We start from the raw sequence: 17685 nt of genomic DNA on the forward strand, positions 1-17685 counted from the left end.
TTATTTTCAACATATTGAAATGCATTCGCTATGACATTGTATCAAGAAGTAAATCAACAGATAAATGTAAGACAGCTGGAATGTCACTCCATGGCAACGTGTTTCAGATCTACTGGTCCTTTTTCACAGCTCCCATGGGTCCAACTCCAGGCTCCTCCACTAATCAGCTGTTTAAAAAGGTAGCAACACTTATTCGAGTGCTGCTTAATCTTCAAAATAACCTGCGCACAGTGGTGGCGGCACAGTGTGATTATAACTGCTCGTACCACTCACTTGAAGCTGATGAGCAGTTGCTGCCTCTGCAAGCGAGATGACAGGCAAGTCATTTTGAAGTGGAAGCAGCATTCACTACTGCTTTAACGAGCTGATCAGTGGCGTGCCAGAATGGGACCTTGCCAATCTAATATTGATGACCTATCCTGAGGATAGGTCATCAATGTTAACCCACCACACAACCTCTTTAGGTTTTAGAAGCTTTCCACATTGTTAAATTAAGTCAGAGCATAAGGCCTCATGCACATGACAGTGAAAAATGGCTGTGTGACGGCCGTTTAAGTAACGGTCGTCACATGGCCATTTTTAGCACCAATGAAAGTCTATGGGGCTATTCACATGGCCATTCTTTTAACGGCTATTGAATAGCATCCATTCAAAGATAGGACATATCCTTTTTTTTTGTCCGTTTCCACGGCCAGATAGACCCCATTGAAATCAATGGGACCGTTTTTGATGGTCGCTTACACAGGAGTGCACCCGTCTAAAGGCCGTTAAAACAGGTACACTTTAACAATATGGCCATTTAGGGGTTAAAAAAACTCATCCACTTGCTTGCGCTGCAGCAGTCTCTTCTCTCTTCATTGAGCAGAACCTGCCGAAGGACCTGTGATATGCATGATGAAGTGGTGACGTCATCGCGCACAACGCAGAGAAAAGAGACTGCTGCAGCGCAATCAAGTCGATGAGGTGAGGTTTTTGTTTTTGTTTTATTTTTTGTCAAATCAACAACAAAAAAACAGTTGAGGGAAACTATGGGGGCATTATTTACACCATGGGGGAATTTAAGCTAGGGGCCTCCATTGGGGGCGTTATTAAAGCTGGGGCCAGTAAAAACAAAAAATAGCTACACTATTATTATTTTAGCTGGGTGCTCTCAGAAGGGTGGGTCTAGAAATTCATCAGTTTTTAATGGACATAATAAACGGAGGCTAAACGGACATTAAAAACGGACACATGGCCAGAAAATTGATGCACTCAGTGATGCAAAATGGCCATAAAAAACTGACAGCGTATCCGTTTTTATTAGACATTTTTTTTCACTGTTGTGTGTATGTGGCCTAAGCTGGTAGATCTCTAGACATAGTGAGAGAAAATAAGAGAATAAGAATAATTTCCTTCCCAACTCCAAATCTGCATCAAGTAGCTCTTTCTAGAAATCTAGTAACTATATCTTTTGAAGTCTTTTAGTTCACCATTACAACCTTCTGTGGCAGAGAGTATGCTTACAGTAAAGAGCACCCTTCTATTTTGGTGTATAGACCTTCTTTCCTCTAAACGTCCCTATTACAATCTTGGGTATAAATATATTAGGGGACAGATCTCTGTATTTACCCTTGATATATTTATACATAGTTATTAGGTTACTCCTCAGTCATTATTTTTATAAACTATTGTAAATAACCCTAATTCTGATAATATTTTTAGGTACCATAGGCCACACATCCATAAATTTCTTTCCAGACTTTGAATCGGCTAAAGTTCTAGATAGATAGATAGATAGATAGATATGAGATAGATAGATTGATAGATTGATAGATAGATGAAGGCTCCATTGAGAGAGCAGAAACGTTGCATTGTTATTGAGTGTAATAAAGATCCACTTTCTTTCACTGGAAGACCGGAGTGCTGCCCTGCTACCTTTACTTTAGTAAATATGTGGCCACAGGATGAGAAAGGCGCTCATAGGGTAAATAGGTAAAGATGAAACAGCGTTCTTCAATTTAAGATGAGTATGTGCTGCTCACCTGTTTAGGTTGCACCGATTGGGTGCAACCGTGATGAAGGTCCGCTGGATTAGCTAGGTGTCAGGTTGGAGCTGCCGCGTCCAAAGGAACCAAGGGGCGAGGGCCAAGTCGCCACTTCGTTGATTACTAGAAATACTGACAGTGCCTGTCACGACCTATGTGGTCTGGCAAGCTGGTGGACGTGAGGCGCAAATCACAACCGGTTTTGACAAGTACGGGTTTATTGAGAGACAACGCGTTTCGGGGTGCACATGACCCCTTTATCAAGTCTGGTGTGCTGCAGCTGCAGGTGCAGCTGGATGTTTGCTGTTTGTTTAATGCTCCCCGGTCACTTTTCCTGACAATGTACAATGCTTTTCCAGAGATGAATTAGATGTGGCTGAAGCGCTGTGGCTTTTCTATTATACTTGGTTAGGCAATGCTGTTGCAGTGGTGAGGCTGATGTAGCTGGGGTATTGAGACCCGGCTACTGCACGTGGTGCGTGCTGTAAGGACACTGCTCCCTGTGTCAAAACCGGTTGTGATTTGCGCCTCACGTCCACCAGCTTGCCAGACCACATAGGTCGTGACAGGCACTGTCAGTACCTTTACTTTAGTGGCAGTTATTTTATTTTTTCGTCCAAAGACTGGCATCTGAAAAGAGTGCTGCTGTACAATTTTTTTTTTCTGTCTAGATAGATAGATGTGAGATAGATAGATTGATATGAGATAGATGGATAGATAGATAGATAGATAGATAGATAGATAGATAGATAGATAGAATCTGTACACATTATTGGAATGACATGGTTTTTTTTCCTATTACAGTGTAATCAGACCAAATGGATTGTTCTTCTGATTACTGAATCTGTTTTTACTTTCTCATACCTCACCTCTTACCTTAATGTTTTGTGCCATGAACATCCAATAAGTATAATAATGGTAAATTGTGTGATCTAGAAAAATTAAATCTCTACTTTGTAAGCCATTATTGAAATTGACAAGTAACATCCTTCTTAAACATCTTCTGGGTTAAATGTAATTTGCATTGAGATTTCACTATACAGAGCTAAGGCTAACTAGCTCCATCAAGTGGTAACAGATGCACTACAGCAACACCATTTAAAGTATATATTCAGTCATTGCCAAGTTAAAATAGTAGATGCACCTCATGATACTGTAATAAAACACTGTGGTTTATTAACGTATTTCATGTCTTGCATTGAATTTAGTTTTAACAAGACAAATGAGAGGTAGAAAGATGGATAATAGAGAAAAAAGAGCCTGTTTATCTCTATGAAGCCTGGGTGACTATCTGACAAATAATAGCTCCACAGCTATTTCCATAACTCCTTAGCTAGAAAGAAAGCATAAATAACTGGAATTCCTTAGGTCTAGTAGAGAAAATTATTGTAAGAACCCACCCTCCAAATATGTTTTCTTTAAATTGCATTATAAACTTTTGTTGTGATCATAGTACACACTTGACATATCATCAGTGCGGGCCTATTGGTTGGTCATGAGTGAGCCTATAAGAAAAATACTCTAGTAACAGGTGATCCAAAGTCAACTCTAGCTGGGAATGTTTCCTGTTAGATAATTTGGTACTATTTGGGCTAATCAAAAGCTGATGATAAAACAAGAGAAAATGCCAACATTAAAAATATTGACTTTTCAGCATAGATGCGTTAACTAATTTTGATGTTCATATTTTCATAATGTTGGACCTTTTATATACGTACAAAATGTAGGAATTAACTCACAGAATCCTTTTGCAGTAAATGAGAACTTTCATTCCTACCTGCAGTGAACAAACTATAAAACATTAATTTTCTTTTAGGTAATTTATCATAAAAAGGTTGTTTTGCTGTAAAATGTAAAACATAAAATGATTAATAATTTGGACAAAACAAGCCTGCATAATACAACTAGAATCCGAGAAACAAGTTAAGTCTGCAGAATAAATCATGTATAGGAGACATTGGGCCCTGGGTGTTGATGAATTGTTCTCTTGTTCTGAAATAAATCCTGAGTGAACAAAGTGTACTAGATTTTCATGTTCTGAACAGCAAACTAATACTTCTAGTCTGGGAAAAAATGGAAAAAACATTCCTACTTGTCCGCTTAAACATATTTCATGTATAAAAATAACATTTTTTTGCTTTTTTAATGTTTAAATTTGAAGGGGTTGTTCGTTTTCTGAATTTCTGAAATGCCAAACACTGACGTATAAGGCATATGAAATGCTAGAAGTGCCTGTTGCTTAACACAGCACACTCATAGAAGCCCCACATTAACTAGGCTCTAAGAAAATCACGTGATCACTGTTGTCTTGTAGGATGCATTCACAGATCGCAATGAACAATATACAGTAATACGATATATACAGTGCCTTTAAAAAGTATTCACACCCCTTGAACTTTACCACATTTTCACGTTACACCCACAACCTTAAATGTACAGGGAGTGCAGAATTATTAGGCAAGTTGTATTTTTGAGGATTAATTTTATTATTGAACAACAACCATGTTCTCAATGAACCCAAAAAACTCATTAATATCAAAGCTGAATATTTTTGGAAGTAGTTTTTAGTTTGTTTTTAGTTTTAGCTATTTTAGGGGGATATCTGTGTGTGCAGGTGACTATTACTGTGCATAATTATTAGGCAACTTAACAAAAAACTAATATATACCCATTTCAATTATTTATTTTTACCAGTGAAACCAATATAACATCTCAACATTCACAAATATACATTTCTGACATTCAAAAACAAAACAAAAACAAATCAGTGACCAATATAGCCACCTTTCTTTGCAAGGACACTCAAAAGCCTGCCATCCATGGATTCTGTCAGTGTTTTGATCTGTTCACCATCAACATTGCGTGCAGCAGCAACCACAGCCTCCCAGACACTGTTCAGAGAGGTGTACTGTTTTCCCTCCTTGTAAATCTCACATTTGATGATGGACCACAGGTTCTCAATGGGGTTCAGATCAGGTGAACAAGGAGGCCATGTCATTAGATTTTCTTCTTTTATACCCTTTCTTGCCAGCCACGCTGTGGAGTACTTGGACGCGTGTGATGGAGCATTGTCCTGCATGAAAATCATGTTTTTCTTGAAGGATGCAGACTTCTTCCTGTACCACTGCTTGAAGAAGGTGTCTTCCAGAAACTGGCAGTAGGACTGGGAGTTGAGCTTGACTCCATCCTCAACCCGAAAAGGCCCCACAAGCTCATCTTTGATGATACCAGCCCAAACCAGTACTCCACCTCCACCTTGCTGGCGTCTGAGTTGGACTGGAGCTCTCTGCCCTTTACCAATCCAGCCACGGGCCCATCCATCTGGCCCATCAAGACTCACTCTCATTTCATCAGTCCATAAAACCTTAGAAAAATCAGTCTTGAGATATTTCTTGGCCCAGTCTTGACGTTTCAGCTTGTGTGTCTTGTTCAGTGGTGGTCGTCTTTCAGCCTTTCTTACCTTGGCCATGTCTCTGAGTATTGCACAACTTGTGCTTTTGGGCACTCCAGTGATGTTGCAGCTTAGTTCATGGGCAGTTATTTTGCGCCTTGGTTTTTCCACACGCTTCTTGCGACCCTGTTGACTATTTTGAATGAAACGCTTGATTGTTCGATGATCATGCTTCAGAAGCTTTGCAATTTTAAGAGTGCTGCATCCCTCTGCAAGATATCTCACTATTTTTGACTTTTCTGAGCCTGTCAAGTCCTTCTTTTGACCCATTTTGCCAAAGGAAAGGAAGTTGCCTAATAATTATGCACACCTGATATAGGGTGTTGATGTCATTAGACCACACTCCTTCTCATTACAGAGATGCACATCACCTAATATGCTTAAATGGTAGTAGGCTTCCGAGTCTATACAGCTTGGAGTAAGACAACATGCATAAAGAGGATGATGTGGTCAAAATACTCATTTGCCTAATAATTCTGCACTCCCTGTATCTTATTGGGATTTTATGTAACAGATCAACGCAAAGTAGCAAGAGTGTGTAAAGTAAAAAAGAAAATAATATATATGGTTTTCAAAAGTGTGGCATGCATTTGTATTCAGCCCCCAGTACTCTGATAGCCCTAAATAAAATCCAGTGCAACCAATTGCCTTCAAAAATCACCTAATTAGTAAATAGAGTCCACCTGTGTGTAATTTATTTTCAGTATAACTACAACTGTTCTTTGAAGTCCTCAGAGGTTTGTTAGAGAACATTAGTGATCAAACAGCATCATAAAATCCAGTGAACACATCAGACAGATCAGGGATAAAGTTTTAGAGAAGTGTAAAGCAGGGTTAGGTTATAAAAAAATATCCCAAGCGTTAAACATCTCACGGATCACTGTTCAATCAATTATCTAAAAATTTAAAGAGTATAGCACAACTGCAAACCTACTAAGACATGGCCGTCCACCTAAAGTGACAGCCCAGGCAAGGACAGCACTAATTAGACAAACAGCCAAGAGGCCCATGGTCACTCTGGAGTAGCTGCAGAGATCCACAGCTCAGGTTGGAGAATCTGTCCACAGGACAACTATTTGCCATGTACTCCACAAATCTGCCCATTATGGAAGAGTGGCAAGAAGAAACCCAGTTTGGAAAGCAAGCCATAAGAAGTCCAGTTTGCAGTCTGCCACAAGCCATGCAGGGGACACATCAAACATGTGGTAGAAGATGCTCTAGTCAGATGAGACCAAAGTTGAGCTTTTTGGCCTAAATGAACACTATGTGTGGTGGAAAACTAACACCGCATATCATCCTGAATACACCATTCCCACTTTGAAACATGGTGGGATGCTTTTCATAAAAAGGGACAGGGAAGGTCATAGTTGATGGGAAGATAGATGGAGCTAAATTTAGGGCAATCCTGGAAGAAAAACTTTTAGAGACTTGAGAATGGGGTAGAGGTTCACCTTCCAGTAGGACAATGACCTTAAACATACAGCCAGAGCTACAATGGAATGGTTTAGATCAAAGCAAATTCATGCGTTAGACTGGCCTAATCAAAGTCCAGACCTAAATCCCATTGCGAATCTGTGGCAAGACTTTAAAATTGCTGTTCACAAAAGCTCCTCATCCAATCTGAGTTTGAGCTATTTTGCAAAGGCAACAATTTAAGCCTCTAGATGTGTAAAACTGGTAGAGACATAACCCAAAAGACTTGCAGCTGTAGTTGCAGTGAAAGGTGGTCCCACAAAGTGCTGACTCGGGGGCTGAATACAAATGCACACCACACTTTTCAGATTTTTATTTATAATTTTTTTTAAAAACCATGTATCATTTTAATTTCACTTCACACATACTTGCTACTTTGTATTTGGGTGTCACAGAAAATCCCACAGAAATGCATTTACATTTGTGGGTGTAACTGTATATATCTATATAAATTCATCAGCCATAAAATTTAACAGCAAGAGATGAGGATAACTTTGAGAATCTTGAGACAATGATATCTGTCAAGTGGTGCTATACTTTATATTAGGCAGGGGTTGTCTCACCTCAGCAAATTGCATTTATCATGTAGAGAAAGTTAATACAATGAACTTACTAATGTACTGTGATTGTCCATATTGCTTCCTTTGCTGGCTAAACTCATTTTTCTATCACATTATATACTTCTTGTTTCCATGGTTACAACCACCCTTCAATCCAGCATTGGTGGCTGTGTCAGCCTATGTGTGCTCCTATTGTCCTGGCCACCTGAGAGGCCAGAGCTTTTTTCTATAGTGTGCAAGCATGGCCAGAACTGGACCATGGAGCAATGGAAGAAGGTAGCCTGGTCTGATGAATCACATTTGCAATATGTGGACAGCAAAGCACATGCGTGTCACTTAAGTGGCACCCGGTTGCAATATGGGAAGATGGCAAGCCAGTAGTGTGATACCCTGGAAAATGTTCTACTGTGAAATCTTGGGTCTTTGCATGTTGGTGGCTGTTACTTTTGATACACATAGTACCACCCAAAAAAGTACACCTCTTCATGACAACAGAACTTGGAGAACACAACATACAGTTCAAGATGTCTTGGCCTCTGAATTCCTGAGATCTCAATCCATTCGAACATATATGGGTTGTCCTGGAAAAACTTTTCTGATCCATGTAGGGTCCACTAAGCATCATATAGGACACTAGCAGAATGACCCAGCTTCGCACAGGTATATTTTGACTATTTAATTTAATGTTTGTGTGTATGGTTAAAAGATATCCACAGTGTCCCCATAACTGTGACCTCCAGTGCCCCCTTCCTTAACTGTGACATCCACAGCGCCCCATCCCTTCACAGTGGCTTCCACAGTGTTCCTTCCCTTAACAGTGACCTAAACAGTGCCCTGCCCCCTTAACAGTGACCACCACAGCACCTGCCCCCTTAACAGTAACCTCCTCAGTGCCCACTTCCTTAACAGTAACCTCCACGTGCCCCACCCCCTTAACTGTCCCCTCTACAGAGCCCTGCACCCCTTAAATGTCACCTCCACAGCACCCCATCCTTTCACAGTGACGTTCACAGTGGCCTTTCCCTTAACAATAATCTCCACAGCACCCCACCCCCTTAACCATGACCCTGCACAATGCCCCACCCCCTATAACAGTGACCTCCACAGCACCTCCACAGCTGCCCACCCCCTTAAGAGTAACCCCCTCCAAAGAAACAAACCACCTTAACAGTGACCTTTACATCGTCTCACCCCCTTAACAGTACCCTGCATAGCACTCTGACCCCTTAACAATGATCTCCACAGCACCCCACAACCTTAACCGTGACATTGCACAATGCCCCACCCCCTATAACAGTGACCTCCACACCGCCTCAATGATTCCAGGCTGTCTAGTTGTCTTAGGAGGACCTGTGCAATATTAGACTGGTGGTCTTAATGTTATGTCTAATCAGTAAAGATATATATATATATTCATAATAATAAAAATGATAAATATATTATAAGAAGAAAAAAGGACAGAAGACAAATAGGAGAGATTTATGAAACTATCTAACCTTTGTTGCTCATAAGAACTAATCACAGCACAGCTTTTATTTCATGTTCTGTTCTTTGGGCAACAAAGACAGTTTTTCTTTTAGACAGTTTCATAAATCTTCTCCTGTAACTTCATTTATTACAGCACCTAACGGGAGTGCTTAAGATAAAGGGTACTTGTAGGACTACTTAAAAGCAGTTATGTTCGTGAGCTAAGACATTTTCCTGTACACCCACTCATACGTAGGAGAAGGACCTACGGTGAAGACATTAGCCACTACACTACATTGGGTAGTTCTAAAAGACATGCCAGTGGTCACATCGGGGTGCGATGTCGGCCTTTTTCCCTAATTAGGAAGTCTCAAGGAAAGTATTGCAGTATTGGAGAACCAAAGAAGCAGAAGAGGTTTTTTTGTTATGAAAAAAGTATGTTAATGTATATATTTCCTAGTCACCTATCAGCAACCAGTATCATAGCAGCAATACTGAACGCTGTAACAGAAATGGAAATTACACATGATGCAGGGGGTGAGATGTAGCAAAATTCCTACACGAGACTAAATTAATTTTCTATGCCTGAGTGATCTAATAATGATTAGTCTGTGTATTCCCATCATCCGTAACATTTTTGAATAATGTCCGTAAGGCATAGTAAGGATGATATTTCAATTCATGATTAAAACTAATCCAAATATATGGTTCTCATGTTGCTCTGTAAATTCCTCCTTGGCTTACATGTGCAGCTGCTGTTACAGAAGTTGTTACTTAGGTATTTATGATGAATAATCTATTATAAAGTTGTCAATAAAAACAAATAAAGTAAATTGAAAAAACATAAATCATACATTTCTGTAGTTATTTAAAGGGGTTATCCCTTGATTAATGTAAAAAATGAAAACAGGACATTAATACAGTACATGACAATCTTTTTCTAACACAACTATAACCAGCCTTGTACCTCGCATAGATCAGAGATCTCCCCATTTATTGCATCAATTGCTCTGCTACATTTCTATCAAGCTGGCAGCACAAGGGCATGTCTTTTCTGCTGCAGCCTCACTGGGTGTGTCTGTTCTGCTGCAGTTGGATGGAACTGAGCATGTGTGTCCACTTCATTAAGGTGGAAATAGAAATAAGAATAAAAACGTTGCTAAAAAGATACATTTTATTGAATAACTCAGTGACTATACTAAATTCTTTATTAAATTCAATTACAAAAGTATTCAGATCCAGGTGCTGGTTTGAAAACTGCAAAATATTTTTCATAGGATAACCCCTTTTTGGGGTTTTTCCTACAATAAAGACTGTAACAAGTAATATGCCATAAATGGGGTTCGGACTATGAAATAGACTGAACCTAATCTTGTTTCCATATCCCATAGACTTCAAAGAAACAATTAACCCTAATAAAAAAATATATTGGAGTGTACAAATAGTGCATTACATTGAAACTCTATGAATGTTATTTCTAAACTTTTGCTTAGCAGCCTAGTTAAATTCAACATTATATTGTAGCTGAACACTGGAGGTAAATCCAAGATTATCAAACTTTCTACATACGTCAGAGTACATACTGCCCTATTAGACCGGCATAAGTCCAACAGTGTGAAGGAGGTTCAAAGATTTGCAGGTTTTGCACATTTCTATAACAATTTACTAGGAACGTCTCAAAAAATATTTGTCCAAAATCACAAATGCTAAGAAAGACTCTGCATTTAAGTGGATTTCAAGTGCTGAAGTCAAGTTTACCAAATGCTTGTGATCCTACAGTACCTTGGTTCATTCTAATCCAGACTTACCATATGTTGTTAAAGTTAATGCTTCAGTGTGAGTAGTGTTGTCCCAAAGAGTTGGTGAAAAGTATTTGCATCTTCTGAGAACATGAACACAATTTTGGCAATAGTCGTCCATCTAACCGAGATGCTCACTTTGTACCCAAAAAGGAACTGCGTAAAAGGCTGCACAACTATTTATCCAAGTCTACACAGAATACCCAACAATGTAGTTTCTGTAAGAAAATAAAAAAATTGTGATCTGGACTCCTTATCTGCATTAGTACATGTATTACTGCAAATAACAGTCCAGAATCATGGTGACAAGATTCACTTTAAGCTCAGAATACTGTCTCTCAGGCTAGATCAGAAATTAATTGGACCATGTGAAATTGTGGTCAATGTTATCCAGTAGTCTTTTGTTTAAAGCATCCAAAGTCTATGAGGATTCACAGTTTTTCACTCTTATCAATCCATTTCCAGGATGTAATTTACAACCTCAGACACAGTATTTTTTTGCATTTAACTATGGTACTCGATTCAGTGGCAAGGATATTGTTATGAAGCTAACTCATGGGTGCCTGTGAGAAAGATTCATCCTCCACAGTTGTTGAAAGAACTTTATTGTGACCATACGGTGACCAAACCCACTCAACTATCATCCTGAGGATACTCTTTGAAAGAGAGGAATACTGTCAGAACATGAACTCTGCACTTTCAAGTAATTCTTTGTCACCATACCTCTGTGCCACTGAGAGACATGTTTTGTTTAGCCATGTTTTCTGAATCCAGAGATTGGCTAATGATTGCACCTGCTCTGTGGCCAGTAATTGTCGCCCTATATCAACCCACAGACTTGCACATCCTGTGTCTGATTATTCTGGCTTGTCAATATCCAACATTCCTGAGCTCCTTTTCTATTCCTCTGTGCAGTGCAACCGAACCCTGAAAACATCTGACCATAGTTGATTTTTTTAATTACAGATTGGCATACAGCGCTATAGCAGGACTGAGTGTTGGTGCGCTTGTGTTCCAAAGCGGCGGTGAGTGGAGCCGCTGAGTCTGTTCTGAGCCAGCTGTAAGTAACGCGATCCGAACAAGAAACACATAGCGAGGACACACACAAGTGGTGGAGAATCCCGCAGAGAGGATTACAGTTGTGAGTAACCTGCAAAAATCACCTGGCTTTAGTATGAACATATTATAAACTATCAAGCATCACAGCGCACATATACTATAGACTTTGCTTCTTTAAATTAGCACCCTCCCTAAACTAGATGCCGCAAATTGCCAGTTATTAGATTCCACATTGCTATCATCCACATGAATGAACATAATAACGCATGAATATATGCAAAATCTGAATATTAACCTAAACGTGTAATCTTCACAAGGACTAACTGCAGCCCAATCAATGTGAATGACAACATATGGGCATTGATATCTGCTGAATCACTAATTAATGTGAACAATAACATATGAGCATTTAACGTCTGCTGAATTACTGTCCAAAAAGTACAGTTTTAATATACCAGTTCGGCCATTTTTTGTTTTTTTATTTGTTTTATGCTTGAGCTCCGCATATTATAAGCCTGGATCACCAAATAACGTATTTTTAATATTTTAATGTATGTTTATACATAATATGGATTAATAAAATACAGATGTGTTGAAAGCCAGTCAGATTAGTGAATTAAGGCTACTTTCACACTTGCGTTTGGGGTTCCGCTTGTGAGATCCGTTTAAAGGCTCTCACAAGCGGCCCCGAACGGATCCATACATCCCCAATGCATTCTGAATGGATGCGGATCCATTCAGAATGCATCAGTTTGGCTCCGTTCCAACTCCATTCCGCTCAGGAGACAGACACCCAAATGCTGCTTGCAGCGTTTTGGTGTCCGCCTGGCCGTGCGGAGCCAAACGGATCAGTCCCGACTTACAATGCAAGTCAATGGGGACGGATCCGTTCGACATTGACACAATATGGTGCAATTGCAAATGGATCCGTCCCCCATTGACTTTCAATGTAAAGTCAGGAGTCCCTATTAATATACCATTGGATCAGAGTTTTCTCCAATCTGATGGTATATTTTAACTTGAAGCATCCCCATCACCATGGGAACGCCTCTATGTTAGTATATTCTAACACAGAGGCGTTCCCATAGTGATGGGGACGCTTCAAGTTAGAATATACTAAAAACTGTGTACATAACTGCCCCCTGCTGCCTGGCACCACCCGATCTCTTACAGGGGGCTGTGATCCGCACAATTAACCCCTCAGGTGCCACACCAGTATGGGTGCCGAGGTGAAACTCTTCTTCAGTGATATCTGTAAAGCATAAATCAAGGCAACTGGACTCTCTGTAGATTTCTTGAAAACGTTTCACTCGTTCTTCCAACGAGCTTTCTCAATTCTGAGTGACTGTACAAGAATTCTCTGGGAATAAATATGTAACTGAATCAACATTTGGTAATTATACCCAGCATGGGGTCAGAGGTCATTATACCAGGTGTCAAGACAGCATTGTATGTGGCAGACAATAGTTAGACATCTATTGTCTGCCACATACAATGCTGTCTTGACAGCTTTTTCTGGGAGGTCATTATCACCTACTGACTCCAATTAGGATAATGGAATCAACACCTTTCACCCCATGCTGGGTATAATTACCTCTGACCCCACGCTGGGTATAATTACCAGATGATGATTCGGTTACATATTTATTCCCAGAGAATTCTTGTACAGTCACTCAGAATTGAGAAAGCTCGTTGAAAGAACGAGTGAAACGTTTTCAAGGAATCTACAGTAAGTCCAGTTGCCTTGATTTATTCTTTACAGATATCACTGAAGAAGAGTTTCACCTCAGCACCCATACTGGTTCAGCCTGATGTTTCCGAACCTTTTATTGTGGAGGTTGATGCATCGGAGGTGGGGGTGGGAGCGGTACTGTCCCAGGGTCCGTCTCCAAGTAAATAGCATCCTTGTGCTTTCATTTCTAAGAAATTGTCTGCAGCTGAGAAGAATTATGATATAGGCAACAGTGAACTTTTAGCTTTTAAATTAGCGTTTGAGAAACAGTGTCACTTTTTGGAGGGGGCTGCTCATCTGTTATACCTTGAGTCTGCTAAACATCTTACCTCTATAAAAGCTAGGTGGTCTTTGTTTTTTACCAGGTTTAATTTTGTTGTCATCTATTATACAGGGGCAAAAAATACCAAAGCTGATGAGCTGTCCCGAAGTTTTCCTGGAGGGGGTGATGTTGACGATCTGGTGTCGATTTTCCAGAAAGGGGTGATTGTCTCTGTGTTACAATCAGATCTGGAGGGGATGGTGTTGGAGGCTCAGGGGGATGCTTCGGTCACCTGCCCCCAGGGGATGCCTTTGAATTTGAGCCTTAAAATATTAAAAGAACACCATAACTCTGTACTCGCTGGGCACCCAGGTATTAGGGAAACCTCAGATCTATTGTCTCGTAATGTTTGGTGGCTGAGGTCGCACCAGGGTGTAGTTGATTTTGTGCCCACATGTACAACCTGCGCACTTGCTAAAGTCACTCATACTTGTCCGGCGGGGTTACCACTGGTCATTCCCAACAGGCAGTGGACAAACCTGTCGATGGATTTTATTACTGACCTACCTGTATCTGTGGGTAAAACTGTTATCCTGGTAGTAGTAGACAGGTTCAGTAAAATGGTGCATTTCATTGTCTTACCCGTGTTGCAAATGCTAGAACCCTGGCTCAGGTTTTTAACAGTGAAATAGTGAAGCTTCATGGGGTCCCTTACGATGTTGTTTTGGATCGTGGAACCCAGTTTATTTCTAAATTCTAGAGAGCTTTTTGTTCTCGTTTTGGGGTACATTTGTCCTTTTCCTCAGCCTTCCATCCGCAGTCGAACGACCCGACAGAACACACCAACCAAAACCTAGAGACTTACCTTAGGTGTTTTGTGTCTGAAAATCAGGAGGAATGGTCATCTTACCTCTAGGAGAGTTTGCTATAAACAATCGCCATCAAGAGTCAACTGGTAAGTCACCATTTTTTGCTGCATATGGTTTTCATACTCAATTTTGCACTTTCAGTGAGGGGGAGCCTTCTGGGATCCCTGAGGAAGAACGGTTTATGTCATCACTCTCTTCTGTATGGCGAAAGGTTCAAAGCAACTTAAAAAAATATGGGAGACAGATGTATGGCTGATAAAAAACGTTCCCCAGGTCCGGACCTAGGGGTAAATGACTATGTGTGGTTGTCCACTAGGAATTTTAAGTTAAAGGTTCCCTCTTGGAAATTGGGTCCTAGGTTTATCGCTCCTGATAAAATAGTTGCCGTCATTAACCTCGTGGCATTTCGCCTAGAGCTATCTCAAACTTTTAAAATTCATAATGCTTTTCATAAATCGTTGCTCAAAAAGTATGTTGCACCTCCAGAACTATCACCTTTACCTCCCTGAAAGGGATTTTTCATAAATCTTACTTTTGATACATCACAGATTAGACATATATTATACAAGCCTCATCTCTTGTGGAATGCAGTACCTTGCATTAACATATCTCACAACCTCTGGACACAATAGCAGCCTGCCTGAACAAAAGGCTATTTAACTATCTCACCTCACATACAATGACAGCAACTTATTCAACTTATTAGCATGTAGAGAAAACCTGTTCAATGTAAAATAACCCTTTTCATGTATTGTATATAGCAGATACCAGTATTGTTTAACAAAGTTTCAACTGTATCTTGACAAACATGTTTCCCAAGGCCTGCTAAGAACTACCAGGATTGTTCCAATTGGATCTTGAGAGACAATATGCTCCCACCCCCAATAAGCCCTATAAATATGTGCTGGGAAATAAAGATTTCAGATATTTAACAACCTAAGTTGAGTCTGGGTTGAAATTTATCTCCTGATTAGAAGCAAACCGGATATTCATTGCACAGGGAAATATTCATGGGTTGGAGGTCTGATGCCTCATCATATAACCATCATAAACCTGCCTGAGAAAAACCGCTAACAGTTTGGTGTCAGAAGTGGGATCCACCAAAATACAATATCGGGTAAGTGATTCTATATTTAAGATATATATTATTACTGCCCTATACTGTAAGAGTGGATTATTTGAACCCGGTAAGCGCTTCTGATAAGCGTCTCCCAGGAATCTGGGAAATAGAGGGATCTGAAGTCCCAGAGGTATCTGATATTCCTAAAGAAATAGAGGGATCTGAAGTCCCACAGGAATCTGATATTCCTGAAGAAAAAATGGGGTCTGTAGTCCCCTAATCTGAAAAACAGTATTGTGTGCAACGAATATCCTTTGCTAAAACCTGTATATAGCTATATAGTTGCTTAAGCATTTTTAGTCGTTATATATATATATATATATAAGGTTGAATTTTACTGTATAGACTGTGTATAGATTATGTATAGATTGTATGTGAGTTCATGCTGAAATTGAAGGTATAAAATTGGCCATCAATAGTTTAAAATCTGCCATAGATTCAGGAGTAATATGAGCCTGAATTAGAAGTAATACCATCCAGAATAGTTAAAAAATCTGCCATAAATTCAGGAGTAGTTATGAACCTGAATTAGAAGAAATAGGATAAAAAAAAAACACAAGACTGATAAGCATAAGGTTTATCAGTAAGTATTTTTGCACTGAACACATACATAATCATCCTTTGATAAACCTCCAAATTCAGCTGATCTCACTGTATATTTTAGCTAAGTAAAAATGGGCAATTCTTATGGTAAGAAGGATCCCATAAAGAAACAGAATTTTAAAATTTGGAACTGAAAATCATGTACCCTAAGTCTGCTGCAAATCTCTTTGGTGAAACTGTCTCCTAAAAATGAATTGGGGGAAAGTCCAAAAATGTTTGTCCAGAGGTGTTTAGGACCATTTTATACTGATCCTTGGGTTGATAATATGTGTAAACGGACAGAAGGAATGAAATGTACCGACCCGTTCCCAAAAGAAGGGTCTTTTTCAGACTTTTATATGGCCATGATCAAGAGCCTATGTCTTAATGACATAGACACTTTTCCATGGTACAAAGGAGACCCTCACTGGAATAAAATGTATATGAATACTTGCGGCCAAGCATGGCTATCTGTGCAAAAGTTTTGGACTGACTTGTGCAGTTCAAATACAAGACAGCAAAGTGAAACCCCCTTTGTGACTCCAACTCCTGTCCCACCCCCATATGTGCCATTGTACCCTTTAGTAACAAAATAAACAACAGAATCAGATGATGAGATATGCACACACTTGACTCTACCACAGTTTCTGGTTTCAAAGAACCTGAGGAACAGGTTTTGTCTGAGCATACTAATCAGCCTATTGTACAGTCTGCACAGCCCAGTAGAACAATATATGCAAGGGCATCAAAGATTTAAGGGATGACCAAAGACGCTAACGGTCTATGGTCAAAGGGAGGAGTAGTATTTGGATGGGGAGACCCTTCCCAACCCCATGGACAATGAGTCCATTAATTCTGATGCCTAGAGACTTGCAGCAGATATAAGAGGAATATGTGACAAAACTGATTGAAAAATTAAACATTGATTATGATGATATTTCGCTTTTGTTTCCCTTGCCAACAGGTGCATCAACCCAACCCTCGTCTTAGAGGAAAAGATGGCACTGGATTATCTTTTAGCTTCTAAGGGGGGGTTTCTGTGAGTTTATAGGAGAGGACTGCGGATACCAGGGATAAAATTCAGGCCCGTATGGATAAGGTCACTGTAATTCAGGGCATAGATAGGGCTATTACTAATGAGGGATGGAATCCTTTCACAGCTTTGGGTGGTTTTAGAGATTTCCTGTTTTCCATAGGCAACTGGTTGAAGGAAATAGAAATATATATCCTCATGTTGTTGTTTTTCTCTTTATCATATATATCCTGGTGAGATGCTCCTGCTGTTTG

The 17685-nt window shown here is 39.8% G+C and overlaps 1 long non-coding RNA gene across 1 annotated transcript in view; it reads left to right on the top strand.

Moving 5' to 3' along the window:
• LOC122936211 overlaps positions 1 to 15304 on the top strand; it is a 60302-nt gene extending 44998 nt beyond the window's left edge. Inside the window, exons 2-3 of the long non-coding RNA XR_006388895.1 lie at positions 11741 to 11915; positions 13960 to 15304. This is a non-coding gene — a long non-coding RNA (uncharacterized LOC122936211). The remainder of the gene's footprint in view (positions 1 to 11740; positions 11916 to 13959) is intronic.
• Positions 15305 to 17685: the final 2381 nt, after the last annotated feature.

This window comes from Bufo gargarizans, chromosome 4 (genome assembly GCF_014858855.1).
Source record: "Bufo gargarizans isolate SCDJY-AF-19 chromosome 4, ASM1485885v1, whole genome shotgun sequence".
Lineage (NCBI taxonomy): Eukaryota > Metazoa > Chordata > Amphibia > Anura > Bufonidae > Bufo > Bufo gargarizans.